We start from the raw sequence: 16,011 nt of genomic DNA, 5'->3' as shown, positions 1-16,011 counted from the left end.
CGTATTACATAGAGTTTTGTGTCATTAAATATAATCTGCAGCGCATCGAAATATGTTTCAGACAAACGGAGTAGACCTTAAATTGTAATGTTCACGTAAAGTGTGAGAGGGTGAGGCGATACACAATGTGTCTGGTGATATTTAGGTGACTAGGCTGCTGGTTGGAAGACGAGGGTTTTGATTTCTGGCAGGGATGTAGACCCATGGGCCCCTCCTAACGCTCGGAGTGGCAATGTAGCCCGCCTAGCATCATATATAATGGGTACCGTGGTACTTTGGGGATAAATCGACCGTAGCGTGAAGGTATCCACCCATCTTCATCCACTACCGAGGATAAGAATACGTGGAACTGTACCTTCGCTTGTGTGAAGAGGAGAGTTATGCTTTATGAAACGCGGTGCGTTGTTATGACAGAACAGAGAGATTCAAGTGCACGAACAAAGGAAAATATTTGGACTTCAGGAGGAATGCAGTCGGGAATGAAAAAAGAAAACTAGTTAAGTGTAGAACAGGATACGTACAGGGCTTTCGCAGGAAACATTTCATCTCTTTAACCATTAAAAAGCAGTGGATTATGTATAATGAAGAAGTGTTGTATTTTCTTTGAGGTACGGACTGGGTTCAGTACTAATTCAGATAAGCTAGGGGTTCAGGAGGGGAAACGCGTAGTGATATTTATGTGTACCACCAACTTTTAACATCGAACAACTGGATTTTGTCCACGCAATGTATTTACGAGTTTCATACGATTCTAGGAATAAATGTTCAGAATAAACTGCTGTTGTTTTTCCAAACAAGATATTCGTGTTTTATTTGCTGTACTCACTCAATTATTAAATATGATTGAGATGAGTCAGGGCTTCGTTAAATAAACTGATTTAGTCGGAGTGATTCCGTCAGCGCAAAAGGGCGATAGGGATCTTTGTAAGGTATAATCAGATTGTTCTTATGGGATTAATCTCCGTGCCAGGATATTGATCAGAATTGTGTACTGAGAAGTTGCGTTTCAGTACAAATTAAATTGTCTGTAATGTGCGTGCCTGAGCGTTTTAAAGGCAGTTATGTCAGTTTGCGGGTACCAGGTAAGATACTACACAGGGCCAATTTATCTCCGCTCTGATGTTAGACTCTCCTAGTTAGGTTAGTTGAATTGTTTTATAATTTAAAGATGATGGATTCGCATCACATAGGAATTGTACGTGTGTAGAATTTTTTTTTTGTGATCGAACACTTATTCCACTATTCGAATTCTTGGCGCTTTCAAGGCCGTCGAAGGTTCCGGCAGACATCAGGGGCGGCGAACGTTATCTGACCCCCTGTGTGATAACGCCCCTCAGAATTAGCTGATTTTATTACTGAAACGTGGGGACCAGATTACTTGTGAGTTTTTAGGGCTCGCACCTCCATGTATTTTATGTCCGTTCGAAAAACATTGACGTCTTTAAAATTTCAATTCGCAGTTGAAACTATTCGGAACTTTAACATATGTTAGTTGTATGTTACATAGTACGAAATATTTCTTTGAATAAATTGATATATTTAGAAATTAATTAATCTACAGTCAGATTTCTGTCTTCTGGGTTGTTGCGCTGTGTAGTCTGGTAGATGTTAACCAACGTTTCAGAGATCATACTGCCTCCATCATCGGGGCGATGAGTACGAAGATTTCTGTCTTCTGGGTTGTTGCGCTGTGTAGTCTGGTAGATGTTAACCAACGTTTCAGAGGTCATACTGCCTCCATCATCAGGGCGATGAGTATGAAGATTTCTGTCTTCTGGGTTGTTGCGCTGTTTAGTTTGGTCGATGTTAACCAACGTTTCAGAGATCATACTGCCTCCGTCATCAAGGCGATGAGTATGAAGATTTCTGTCTTCTGGATTGTTGCGCTGTGTAGTCTGGTCGATGTTTACCAACGTTTCAGAGGTCATACTGCCTCCGTCATCAGGGCTTCATAGGTTCAACAGCGACATATCATCTGCAGAGGCTGGATGGCTTATAATGAAATGGACAGATGATCATGTGTTAAGGAGTGATTGAGGGTCTTTGAAGTAGGCTGTCATGACGTATCAAATTTTTCACTTCATTGTAATTCTTCGTGATAAAGGCTGGCCAATTTTAACTTTAAATAACCTCGACAGAAAAGCGGTAGCCGAGGAAGAAGCCACTTCTGACACACAATGCTACATACGTAACTTAAAAAACAGAGCGATTACAGCGCCCTGCATCTGACGCCTGTACTGCCACAATTAAACTAACGTTGCTCGTCCACACGCTTTGTTGTAGTGTTTGTTGGACGAAGCAAAATGGAGATTTTCCTGCTTCAGGTTACTGAATGCTCACGATTGTTAGACCCGGCCAACCGACGGTTATGTAAACAATGAAGCCAATGAACGTTCGCACAGACGAGTAACTTCGCATTGAATTAACGGGTTTTAATTAAGTTTGGTATGTAGATTCCTGTCTGAAATTCACGGCACAGATTTAATGTCCCGGCAGGAAGGTCTAAATCAGTTTTAAAAAAAGGGAACACGTCAATAAATATGAAACAAAAATTAGCGCTGCTAATACGAAGCTGAAACAGTATCTTTCGCTTGCCATCACCACAATCGGTTTGCGTTAGTGTCCATTTTAATATTGTTGAATGTTGCGCGGCAAATAATCTTGAACACGTGCACTTAATAAAAAAAATCCATATATTTGTTCAATTTTATCAGTCTAAACACAATGAAATATTATTATTAAATATTAAAATATTATTACAATTAACATTTAAATATTTAAAATATATTAAAATGATGCTCTCTATCGAAATGTTCGATTTTCATTAGAACATCATCGAAGATTTCGATAGAGAGCATCATTTTAATATATTTTAAATATTTAAATCTTAATTGTAATAATATTTTAATTTATTATATTATTATTTAGTGTTCTGTCTGACGACAGGTCCATATGAACAGGATCCTTCCATCCTTTTCTCGGACTGGGACCTGTTCATATACGTTCTTGGCAGATGATCCAGAAGTGGTTTGCCATTGCCTTCTTCTGTGTGTGAATGGAGTAATTGTTGGGATGCCACGGAGAAACCGGGGAAGCCCCCGGAGGAAAACTCCGTGTTGCCTAGACCACGGCCTTGCCCAACACAAGTTATAAATTCGGGCATCGCCGGGAATCGAACCCGAGACCCCAGGATTACAAGGCCAGCGTTATAACCGCTAGACCACCGTGGCGTCAATATTTTAATATTTAATAATAATATTTTATTGTGTTTAGACTGATAAAATTGAACAAGTATATATTTCAACACAATATGACGCAACATTATCATCTCAAAAAAAAATCCAAATAAATTTTATAAATAAAAAAGGAGACTTATTGATCACTGGTGCAAATCGAATCGTAGTCTGTAGTGAATAACAAGGCATGGATGTACTTGGGTCTAATTATAATATAAAAGTCCGACCAACGTAAATAAATAAGATCCCAGAGGCTGGCAGGAACATCGGCAGCACAGAGTCAACCAATCTTCTGAAGGCTGTCGATTATAGCAACGGGTTAATCTTGTTTGGTCTGGCTGAAAAGCAGACCGGATCTTGGCCACGAAGGTTGTGCGTTATAAACCCTGGCTGGATGGAAGCCACACGCACGACAGCTTCCAACCAAAATCGCTAAGATGCTGCTTCGACTAATTTCCATGAAGCTGTTAACATCTTCAGCGGAAACGTCGAGTTATCACAGTTTGCGTTTTACGCACGAACTGGGTATAAAGAACGCGTAATAACTGTCGTGTCTGTCCGTCCGTCCGTCCAATTCAAAGTTAATACATTTGCTTTCTGGTAAAGAGAGGGTTTATGGCAAAAGCACAGCTGCAGTCGTGACTCATAAAGCCCATTTTTTCTAAGGCACAGACTTTGTGTTTCCATTTTTTGAACCTAATTCATATTCCAGACACAGAAATTGTGTGTTCTTAATATTACAGTTAGGTAAGTTTATAGCTCAACAATAAAATGTGGTTAACGTTCAGAGCTTGGGAGCAGATGGTCGTAGGTTATAATCCTACTGCAGTAAAGTTAACTTTGCTGTTGCTTGAAGCTGTAAACGTCTTTCACAGTGTCTAGCAGTTCTGTTGCAGACACTAATCTTTAATTTCAATCGGTAGACAACAAATGGAAGGCTGTATTACTAACTATATACGTTTTAGACCTGTTATCAGTTAACGTAATATAGCGTCTATCACAACTTGTTTTGGCTGCATACTTTGCATTAACAATATTATCTTTGTGATGGTGAAGTGTTCTGTTTTGTTTGAGGTACGGACTGTGTTCTTAAATATTAAGATTTCTGTCTTCTGGGTTGTTGCGCCGTGTAGTCTGGTCGATGTTTATCAACGTTTCAGAGGTCATACTGCCTCCGTCATCAGAGTATGAAGATTTCTGTCTTCAGGGTTGTTGCGCTGTGTAGTCTGGTCGATGTTAACCAGCGTTTCAGAGGTCATACTGCCTCCGTCATCAGAGTATGAAGATTTCTGTCTTCAGGGTTGTTGCGCTGTGTAGACTGGTCGATGTTAATCAGCGTTTCAGAGGTCATACTGCCTCCGTCATCAGAGTATGAAGATTTCTGTCTTCTGGGTTGTTGCGCTGTGTAGACTGGTCGATGTTAACCAGCGTTTCAGAGGTCATACTGCCTCCGTCATCAGAGTATGAAGATTTCTGTCTTCAGGGTTGTTGCGCTGTGTAGACTGGTCGATGTTAATCAGCGTTTCAGAGGTCATACTGCCTCCGTCATCAGAGTATGAAGATTTCTGTCTTCAGGGTTGTTGCGCTGTGTAGACTGGTCGATGTTAATCAGCGTTTCAGAGGTCATACTGCCTCCGTCATCAGAGTATGAAGATTTCTGTCTTCTGGGTTGTTGCGCTGTGTAGACTGGTCGATGTTAACCAGCGTTTCAGAGGTCATACTGCCTCCGTCATCAGAGTATGAAGATTTCTGTCTTCAGGGTTGTTGCGCTGTGTAGACTGGTCGATGTTAACCAGCGTTTCAGAGGTCATACTGCCTCCGTCATCAGAGTATGAAGATTTCTGTCTTCTGGGTTGTTGCGCTGTGTAGTCTGGTCGATGTTAACCAACGTTTCAGAGGTCATACTGCCTCCCGTCATCAGGGCGATGAAGATTTCTGTCTTCTGGGTTGTTGCGCTGTGTAGTCTGGTCGATGTTAACCAACGTTTCAGATGTCATACTGCCTCCGTCATCAGGGCGATTCTTTCTAAGTTATCTACGCTATGAAGATTTCTGTCTTCTGGGTTGTTGCGCTGTGTAGTCTGGTAGATGTTAACCAACGTTTCAGAGGTCATACTGCCTCCGTCATCAGAGTATGAAGATTTCCGTCTTCTGGGTTGTTGCGCTGTGTAGTCTGGTAGATGAGGTCATTTATCGCCCTGATGACGGAGGCAGTATGACCTCTGAAACGTTGGTTAACATCGACCAGACTACACAGCACAACAACCCAGAAGACAGAAATCTTCATACTCACCGCTGTGAGAACCTCAAGTCTTACATATCCTTCAATATCATTTGCATGACGCTCGGCTTGAAAAGATGAAATAAATATACTGCTTATTTTATTTTGTTTTTATCCGAAAGCTGAATCCAACCAAGAACCTTTTAGAATGCATAAAATTTAGGGTATTAACAGCTTTATTACTTGGTTGGTGTTAGCAGCTCACGGGGTGAGACAGTCTTTGGCCTCTGACGGGTTGGTCCATCGTCCGTCTCCCAGAAGATACATGAGTGAGGAATGGAGCTTAGGTGGAATTATATTGACAGTGGGGGAAAGCCAAGGACTCGGGCGTTGACCAAGTGTCACTTCATCCACCGCAGACCTCACATGGAGTGTGCTAGGAGCAAACTGGAGCCACTGTGGGTTCGGCGACTCATCCCCTAGCCATGGCACGGTGTAGGCTCGTGCATTTCCAGACAATTCCATTAACCTACTTTGTTTTACGAAGCAACGAAGCACTAATATGCAGGTTATTTTACGACGTGTTTGAATTGGATATGCTCTGTATAAACTTCTCAGTTGTTTAATTATCTGGTTCACGGGCGGATTATATGAATCGAAGTAGGAAGTGACTGGGGAAAACTACGAAAACATCTGTCTGAATATTTGGTGCCTCGACCGAGATTCGAATTGGATATATTTGGTGTAAGAATGGGGCACATTACCGCTGAGCTAGTCATGTTAGGTCGTGTTGTCCCGCAATTCAGAAGTTTCTAGCCATGTTTTGAACTCGTCTCCCACAGAAGTTTTGATCCGATGTGATTCCACTTCCTCTCCTGCAAGAAACTGGCAGGAGACAGCTCGCGAGAATTTAAAACACATTTATCTTAATAAATATTTTATAGCGTGACATGACAAATTTCAGTGATGCAAGTGGAGAGGTTTTGAGCGAAAAAGAACACGTGACTTTGAAAACGTGCGTTATTTGTCCACTTGAACTTGTTCCTTGAATGTATCAACACAGAAATTAAATCTCGACACCAGCGTGCCCTTTTTTATCTTTATAAAAAGTTGTTCCTAACATTTTTATTTCAGCTTGGTAGATAATTAGCGTTAAATATGACCACGTGCGAAATGGCTGCACTTCTAGAACACAGTTTGGTAGTGCTGCCTTTTTAATGTTTTTCTTTTCTGAACGGTGAACGTGTTGTTTGCCCCTTGAGGTATTTGTATGTTCGCCTTTTACTTTAAACTGATCGTATGTCCATGTTTTTGGTGGCTACATTGCTTTCTGTGTCGGAAAAGATTAAGAAAAATACTTATTATTTCAAGGAAATGTTTTTGTAATGATTTCACAGTGGTTCAACCCGTTGAAGTTCTGTGGTAACTAAATGTACCACCTGCTTTAACAATAAGTATCAGTGCATTTTTTATTCATGCTTCTCAGTGCAAACTGAGCGTGTTTCCTCAAACAGCAAAAGAATTTTATCTTTGTGTTGGTGATGTTTTCTTTTATGTAAGTGACTGAAGGCAATGTTCGTGGACGTTTTTAAATTCACTATTTGTACTTTGGGTGCTGTTAAGGGATTCTGTGCCTTACAGGATAATATTTATGACTGTGTGTTTACTGCTTAGATTTTCCCGTCATTTTTGGCAGGAGAATTACTAGTTCTTAAATATTATTTAGACGAACTTTGGCCTCAATGACTATCTTTCGGCACTGGTTACTAATGATTATCTGTGGAAGTTCGGTTACGAATAATACGTGATCATTAAGATGATAAAAGTTAAGTATCGAGTCCGGATCGCTCGTGTAATTTCTTGTTCCGTGTACCAAAACAGGTCGATGTTCATTTCGTAAGTTGTCGGCCCTGTTGCGGCAGTGAAGGCCGACGTTACCGGAACTTGTCGTGCGCTCCAAATCCCTGCGCGCATCCCCCATGTTGAATGAATGTAATATGTCGTGTTGGCTGTAATTAGTTTCGTTCCGAACTGCTATGCGTGTCTTGCCGTCTCTTGTAATAATACATAACTCTAAACTCTGTTGCTAAGCAACGCTGAATACAGTTCTAGCCGGCTTCAGCATTTTCGACTGAGTATCCCCGTGCGATATGTGGTCTCTCCCTTCCGAGTTCCTAATTTCCTTTTGAAATATAATTCATTTATTTTTATTTGCACTGACTTACCTAATTTTCTCTACGTCTTGTACGAATTTAGACTTGTTTGCCTTTCCCCCTGCAGCCTGATGTAACTTCGCTCGGTTGTTGTGCCAATATCTGCATTTTTGTTCTGACACTTTAATATTATTTTTTGTTACAGTTGGTAGGAAGATAAAATGCAAAATTGTTTGTCGTTGCAGTGGCAGACAATGAATAAATCCCGCTTTACGTTCCATTTCGTTATGTTACGCTGGGCTAACATTTATTTCAAATTGCCTGCAAATTGCTGCAACATGAAAAAGATTGTAAATGTGCGTGCTGTCTGTACCAGAGTACATAGAGCTTGCACGCGTGTTCTTTGCATAAATTATTTTTTCTAATGTTTGAAGAAGAAAAAAAACAGCGCATATTTTATGGAAAAGTTGTCGTAGGTTTTGGATATAATACCTATAGTTCATATTACTCTCACGTTTTTGTACGATGAACCCTTTTAAATATGAAGTTCGATTTGTGTTCCATGTTGATTTTCTATCTAGATCAAATTAACGAAGATTAAATCGTCGTATAACTTTTAGTTTGTGCCCATAGAGCTAAGTTACGTCGACATTACCAGTTTCGGAAATGAAACACGCCAACCCACACAACCCCCCCCCCCCCCCCCCCCCGAAAATGCATTAATTTGATGTTACTCGTGCAAGTAATACAAAAGATGATGTCTCGCTACCCGCATGTAGTGTCTGTTTATAAACTACAAGTTTTGAACTTTGTGGCCACTTGCTACTGGGCTCACACATTGTCTGTAAGCGTGGTAAAGAAGTTAGCTGTCAGTTCAGCCCAACGCGTTTAAATGCTGTAAACAGGAGTGCCATTGAATATTAAATTTCACGCAGCAATGAAACAAGTTTTGGCTTTTGTTTCAAACGCACGTGAGTCCGTGCGTGTCATTCATTGACCAGCGGCTGTACACGCAGTGGTGGACTGTGTCTTGACAGTTTACGAAGAGACATTCTCGTTTTGTTCGGGTTCTTTATACAGGGTGTTTCAAATTTACCTCCCGTAATTTCTCGATCACAATAGTTGCTGGAGCGGCGTGCGCATGTTCGAGACGTCTCTTCCGCGTTGCATCCACACTTAGTCACGGGACGACCCGAGTTCTCAAAGAGGAACACTTCATCAACAACATTTTCACCGTTTTAATCCTCTCGTCTGTAAACATTTCGCTGTGAATGGAATGATGGACGATGGTGAAACTCGTCATCTGTAGAACATACTAAAACGTTTTGTGGCAAAGGTTACAGTCCGCGACTGTAATCTTGAGACTTGTAAGGAATGCAGGAAGTTCGAAGTGTTAAAGGCAGACGCTATCTCTCGTCCTTCGCCTCACCACGCAAGTCTCAAGATTACAGTCGTGGACTGTACTTATGGACAACATAAACCAAGACGAAGATATTTTGTCTTTTGGGTTATTGTGCCGTGTAAACTGATCGAGGTTTACCGACGTTTAAGAGGTGTTTGCTGCAATACTTATCAAGGCGATGAGGCAGCAAACATCTCTGAAACGTCGGTAAACCCCTGCCAGAATACACGGTGAAGCAACCGAGCGCACAGCCACCGTCATACTCGTCGCCGTGAGAACCTGAAATCTCACACCAAGATTTTTTTACATGAGGACTTTAATGGATGTTCTACGGATAGGTTGTAAAATCTTTATGGCTAAACTGTAGCCCAAACATTTGAGTTTTATATGTGCATGCATAATATATAGGTCTGTGGTCTAGCGGTTAGAACGCTGGCCTTGTAATCCTGGGGTCTCGGGTTCGATTCCCGGCGGTTCCCGAATTTATAACTTGTTTTGGGCAAGGCCGTGGTCTAGGCAACACGGAGTTTTCCTCCGGGGGCTTCCCCGGTTTCTCCGTGGCATCCCAACAATTACTCCATTCACACACAGAAGAAGGCAATGGCAAACCACTTCTGGATCGTCTGCCAAGAACGTATATGAACAGGTCCCAGTCCGAGAAAAGGATGGAACGATCCTGTTCATATGGACCTGTCGTCAGACAGAACACTAAATAAATAAATAAAATATAATATTAAACAGGAGTGCATTGATATATGCACAGGAATCATGCCCATTTGTAACATGCTGTGTTTAGTACAGCGTTTTTAATATTTCAGATGAACTAGAAATTCTCATTGATTTTAGAAGCAACCCCTTAAGTTCAGAATTCTGTATAAAATTCACTTGATAAAAAGTTCTTAAGAAAGGTTGGTTCGTATGCCTTTCAAAGAACAACGTTTTCTAGCTTCCCTTTAGAAGTCGACTATCATAACAAAAGAAGGTGACGCCGATAATCACGTGACCCGAACTCAGCGGAAACGAAAACAATAATGAATAATGCAGAATACGAGGGTCTGCCAGCGGCTGTGCTGTGAGGCAGCACGCTACCACGCCGTTTGTCTGTGGCCTGGACTGCGTGCTCACCGCCCTGGAGTCGGAGGCAGCAATCTCCGAAACGTCGGTAAACTTCTACCAGACTACACCGCGCTGCACGTTTTCCCCTCGAAGGGCTGTTATGTCGTCCTCTAACGCTGTGTTAGCTACTGATATGCTCACGTCATCTGTCAACTGCGTAATAAAATGACTGATAATTGTGTGAGCCCTTCGCTCCACTAACCGATGGATTGTGTCGTGACGTGTTGTACGTGCAGTCATCTGTATTCTGGCGCGTTTGCATTATGATTTTTTTTTCAGAATTAATTTTAGTATTGGGGTTAAAGATTACGGTTCGAAGGAGTCAGCTGTCATATTTCTATTTGGGAGGAGGGTATTTTTTGACGTAAATACGTCTATATTTTAGGGTCAGTGTCATTCCGCAAAAAAGTGTGACGAAAATGTGTAAGATGGTTACTTAGGAAACGTCATCTGTTTACTCGGCATTGTTGTTACCTATAAAACATTTCATTACATTACTTTACATTACATTCAGCTACCACAGACCCATCTTAAGCGTAACTAATTCAAGTTAAATAAGCAAAGTCTTAATAAAACTTTACTCAATTGTAAAGCATGTATAAAGGAAATATTTAGAATAAAGCCAATATATAAACTTCCTATCGGTATAGACGTATTTACGTCTAAGTCTCCGGAACCGTGGTTCCACTGACAACTTTTTAGGTAGTAAAGTCATATGTAAATTCCATACCATGAGTGCACATGAGCCAATTACCACAGCGTTATTAAGAAAAACCAGAAATAAAAAAGAAAGAAAACATCGAAAGATAAATTTTATTCTGAACATCCAACTGCCAAATTCCGTAAAATGTGTTCTTTCATGGGGAAGCTGGTTAATTTGCACACACGTACCTAGGGTTTGTCCAGTTTTTTTCTGCCAAAAATATTTCTCCCTTTGGACCCAACGGCCAAGAAACCCCTCCACACACTTTTTTTTTCAAAACTTAGAGTCCCTTTTCGTTATCTTTAACAGTACGTATTCAGAAATTACCATAGCATATGCTAACGTGTAAATGTTTTTGAAATGTGCACAAATTACTATAGAGTTACGTATTATTTTAAATTTACTTCTGAAACAACTTGTATCTGACGAAGATTTACCTGGTACATTTTATGATAGGGTTTTAAAGTCGGTAGCATGTGTGACGCTTGTACGTAAATTAGCGGACGAGATATAGAAAGATTTCCTGAGAACTGAAGCATCGATGGGAGGATAATATTAAAATTAATTTAATAGAAATCTGTTGCATGGATTGAACTGGCCCACAGTAGTGTCCGTTTGGAGGCCTTTTTCGGTGATGGTGATGATATGGACATTTATTGAACAACGTTTAGCCTTAGCAGTAACAGTATTATTTTCATAATTTTAAAAGAGCATTTTTACAGTCGTATGAAGTGTTGAATTCTGTATGCGGCTGGCATCGCAACAAGTAGTATAGAATTTGCGGGGGGGGGGGGGGTGAATATCACAAACATAGGGGTACTTTATTTTCCGAGCAGCGATGCAAGTCCACTCATAAATCTTGTTGAATGGAATAATCTCCTAGCTCAATAAAGCACCGGTTATTTCAGGACAGCCTCAGTTCTTTCTAATCTGCAAATGTATAATGACCCAGACTGTAGTTGGCATGTATAACTCGTGTAATTAACTACGATATTTCAGTGTAATCTGAATCGTCCTGCGACGTTTAAAAATCATTCTTTGCTTCTGTGCCTCGGTGGTGCATATTGACTTTGCTTAGACGGAGACAGGTAAATGATACGTTCTTCTGTGAGTGGTTATCGAGCTGGAACAAGAAATTCCTCGCTGTTATTGGACTTGAAGGTTCTCATAAAATCCGCCACTGGCCCGAAACTTGAGCCAGTTAAATCCAGCTTGTTTCCGAATCATTGGTTTTTAAATCAACGTTAACACAGATAGATGTTCGACCAAGATGATTTTTAAACATGTATTTTTCTAACTATGGTGTTCCGTTTAAAAAGTTAAACTCTGTGAAGTGAGTTAATAAGGCAACGTTAATAAGTTTAACTCTGAGATGGTAAAGTTGCGTCATATTGTGATATAATAAATATATATTATTTAAATCTTGTCCGTCTAATCACAATACATTCTTATTAAATATTAAAATATTACAATAATTAACATTTAAAACATTTAAAATATTAAATGATGTTCTTTATCGAAATATTCGATTTACATTAGACCATCATTTTTCACGACATGTTTCAGTTCCTAAAAGAACTATCTTCAGGTGTATATAATCATATAAAGATTCAAATCAATAATAACTTAAATACAATTTCTTAAATACAATTTCTATATATTATTTTAGCGTTTAATATCTGATAAACATCTGATAAAAATGTACGCTAAAATAATATATAGAAATTGTATTTAAGAAATTGTATTTAAGTTGTTATTGATTTGAATCTTTATATGATTATATACACCTGAAGATAGTTCTTTTAGGAACTGAAACATGTCGTGAAAAATGATGGTCTAATGTAAATCGAATATTTCGATAAAGAACATCATTTAATATTTTAAATATTTTAAATGTTAATTATTGTAATATTTTAATATTTAATAAGAATTTATTGTGATTAGACGGACAAGATTTAAATAATATAAGTTTAACTCTGCTGTCATTTCCTGAATAGGGCCATCGGCTTTGGATAAGCCCTGCTAGTTTAACCCGATATAAGTCTAAATCAGTTCAAAAAACTTGCAAGGTTATAAAATACATTCACCCCATCTAGTGCCGAGTTCAAAAATGAGTAGGAGCGCGTGGTGAGACTCGAATGAATTTTTCGTGACTTCTCCAAATTTATAAATACTCTGTTCAGTATGGGTACTTGTTTTGGGCACTTTACCCCTTCGGACTGCACCTCTAATAGCTCACCGGGCGAGGTATATCAACCTAGGCCCTAGTCTGTCTAGTACGTCGCTTCGGTGATAACCCGTGCTTCCAACATTACGTGTAGGGTCTGAGGAAAATGTCATTTTAATTGCCACGTTGAAGACGGCCACCTATCCCCGCTTATTATAACACATGGGGCGTAGACTTGGGATGGAAATGTTGCCGAGAAGGAAGCCATGTTTCGCCAATTTAGGATAACCATGAATGATAAGGTCAGTTTTAACTTTGTAATGTACCGTAGACTTACCTAAGCCAGTGTAAGCATGGTTTTTCCCCCTGTAGTCTTGCCTTCACAAGCCACCGTACGTGTTTGCATGTAGACCTTTTCGGGCGGTTTCGCGTTTTGGGCATACGCGTAGTGTTGTAATATTATTTGAATCTGTAGAGTAACAATGTATGCAGATGACCTGCTTTGGGATATTAGACCGTATAGTCTAGTAGAAGTTGACCGATGTTTCAGAGGACCTTACAGCTTCCATCACCCTGATGATGGAAGCAGTAAGATCCTATGAAGATTTCTGTCTTCTGGGTTGTTGCGCTGTGTAGACTGGTCGATGTTTATTAACGTTTCAGAGGTCATACTGCCTCCGTCATCAGGGCGATGAGTATGAAGATTTCTGTCCTCTGGGTTGTTGCGCTGTGTAGTCTGGTAGATGTTTACCAACGTTTCAGGGGTCATACTGCCTCCGTCATCAGAGTATGAAGATTTCTGTTTTCTGGGTTGTTGCGCTGTGTAGTCTGGTAGATGTTTACCAACGTTTCGGAGGTCATACTGCCTCCGTCATCAGGGCGATGAATCACAACAACCCAGAAGACAGGCAACCTCAAATTTTACACAGATCCTATGAAACTTCACTCAACTTCTACGAGACTACACGGTGAAATGCCCCAGAAATGTGTCTTTTTTTATACTCACCTCCATGAGAACCTGAAATGTTACAGTAACAGTGTAGTTCATGCTGTAAAAGGAGGAGATAACTTCGTAGAATTTTCAGCGAGAATTTATGACGACACCTTACACTTAATTCGATTCAATTTTAGGTCGTAACCATGGTAGCATGGAGATCAGTACAATGCGCCTATGTTACAGGCCTTGATAAGGCAATTGATAACACAATTTTTATCGCAATTTTTATCGCATGTACGAAGGCTTCTATTGCATTTTCTTTTCCGTTCTAGGCTTCTGGAGACGTTGCCAATAAGGAGTGAGATGTAAGTGGCGGAAGTCGTCATTCTGCACGAGGAGGGTTATTTCCGCCGTTTGGGTTTGTAATGAATCTCTGATTATTTATCCACTTTTTAATGAGGTTCCCCCCCCCCCCCAGAATGTCTGGTTTGTGGTGTTTATTTTAAGAGCGACGTAATGAAGTACCTAATTACCTAGTTGGGCGTTTTCACATACTCGGAGACTTTTTTTGTAATAGGCCTACGGCATTTCCGCTATGTGCTAACCTGCCAAGTGTTTCATTTTTGCCATTCTTTCAGAACTTTCTCATTTTAAGAGCGTAAATTAATTCTTACAGTGTAAGACTTGAGGTTCTCACAGCGGTGAGTATGAAGATATCCGTCTTCTGGGTTATTGCGCTGTGTAGTCTGGCTCCCATTGGCTCGGGGCAGGCTACACCTTTCACTTCCCGGCCTATAAACCCAGCACCTCACACCCTATTGGCATATTCATCGCCCTGATGACGGAGGCTGTATGACCTCTGAAACGTTGGTTAACATCGACCAGACTACACAGCGCAATAACCCAGAAGACGGATATCTAATTCTTACAGCATTTGAATCCTTTATCAGATCCTTATTTTGGTGCGAGTATAATTCGTTTTAAGGCACAGATTACTTATGGGACTAAATACTTATTTGGGCAGTCTCGCCTGGGTTTAACCTGCGATAAATTATTTTTAATAAAATTTGTAAGGGTTTGTGAGACATGCATCCTGTAGTATACAGTTTAATAAAATTCACTGGTTAAGAGAAAATCACTTATTAATTGGTAGAAGAGCTTGAACGATTTTATGTTAATTTTTTTTTATTATTATTATTAGTGTTCTGTCTGACGACAGGTCCATATGAACAGGATCCTTCCATCCTTTTTCTCGGACTGGGACCTGTTCATATACGTAACTTAGAGCATCGAATATTTAAATTACCACCACGTGCTCTTTGCATGAATAAAAGATTCATGCAACTCGATAAGGTTTTAGGTTCTCACGGCAACCAGAATGAAGATTACAGCTTTCAGATGTATAAAGCCCAGTGGTAACTTTGTATACCACCTGCACCAGGTGGAAAGAGGCCTTAGCCCTTCACACACAAATACTGAGTGGTTTCCCCAATTTCGAGTTGGTACTGAATTTCATTGGAGCGTCGTGTTATTGAAGAAACTTAATGTGCAATTATTAACTGCCTTCACACAACTTTTAGAAACTCTCTCTCCATGTCTTAGTATTTAATTCAACGCATGTTTCAAGCCTACAGGTCCATCTTCAGGTCATAATTTACGTTTACGTGTCACTGGACAATGTTTGTCTCTAGTTATTCTAATTATATATTAAAACTAATTATATGTAATCGTACTAGGTATTTGTAATTGATAAAATTACGTTAGTTCTTTTGAAGCAATCCCACTTGTGTGTCGAAAGATGTTTTGAACCAAGTACTAAGACATGAAGAGGTCGTTTTAAATGTTGTGTTAAGGCGGTCAATAATATTTATTTATTTTGCGTTCTGTCTGACGACAGGTCCATATGAACAGGATCCTTCCATCCTTTTCTCGGACAGGGACCTGTTCATATACGTTCTTGGCAGATGATCCAGAAGTGGTTTGCCATTGCCTTCTTCTGTGTGTGAATGGAGTAATTGTTGGGATGCCACGGAGAAACCGGGGAAGCCCCCGGAGGTAAACTCCGTGTTGCCTAGAC

The 16,011-nt window shown here is 40.1% G+C and overlaps 1 protein-coding gene across 1 annotated transcript in view; it reads left to right on the top strand.

The window, feature by feature from the left end:
* The window catches only part of LOC110828029 (glutamate [NMDA] receptor subunit 1), a 136,886-nt gene that overhangs the window by 68,016 nt on the left and 52,859 nt on the right, over nucleotides 1–16,011 (top strand). The window contains exon 3 of the mRNA XM_087349069.1: nucleotides 14,267–14,352. The gene's annotated coding sequence lies outside the window, so the exon portion shown is untranslated. The remainder of the gene's footprint in view (nucleotides 1–14,266; nucleotides 14,353–16,011) is intronic.

This window comes from Zootermopsis nevadensis, unplaced genomic scaffold (assembly GCF_977971745.1).
Source record: "Zootermopsis nevadensis isolate Lab colony 2312 unplaced genomic scaffold, Znev_1.0 Znev_ptg000015l, whole genome shotgun sequence".
Classification (NCBI taxonomy): domain Eukaryota; kingdom Metazoa; phylum Arthropoda; class Insecta; order Blattodea; family Termopsidae; genus Zootermopsis; species Zootermopsis nevadensis.
The sequence above is the reverse complement of the archived record's forward strand: the minus strand, read 5'-3'. Positions and strand labels throughout refer to the sequence as shown.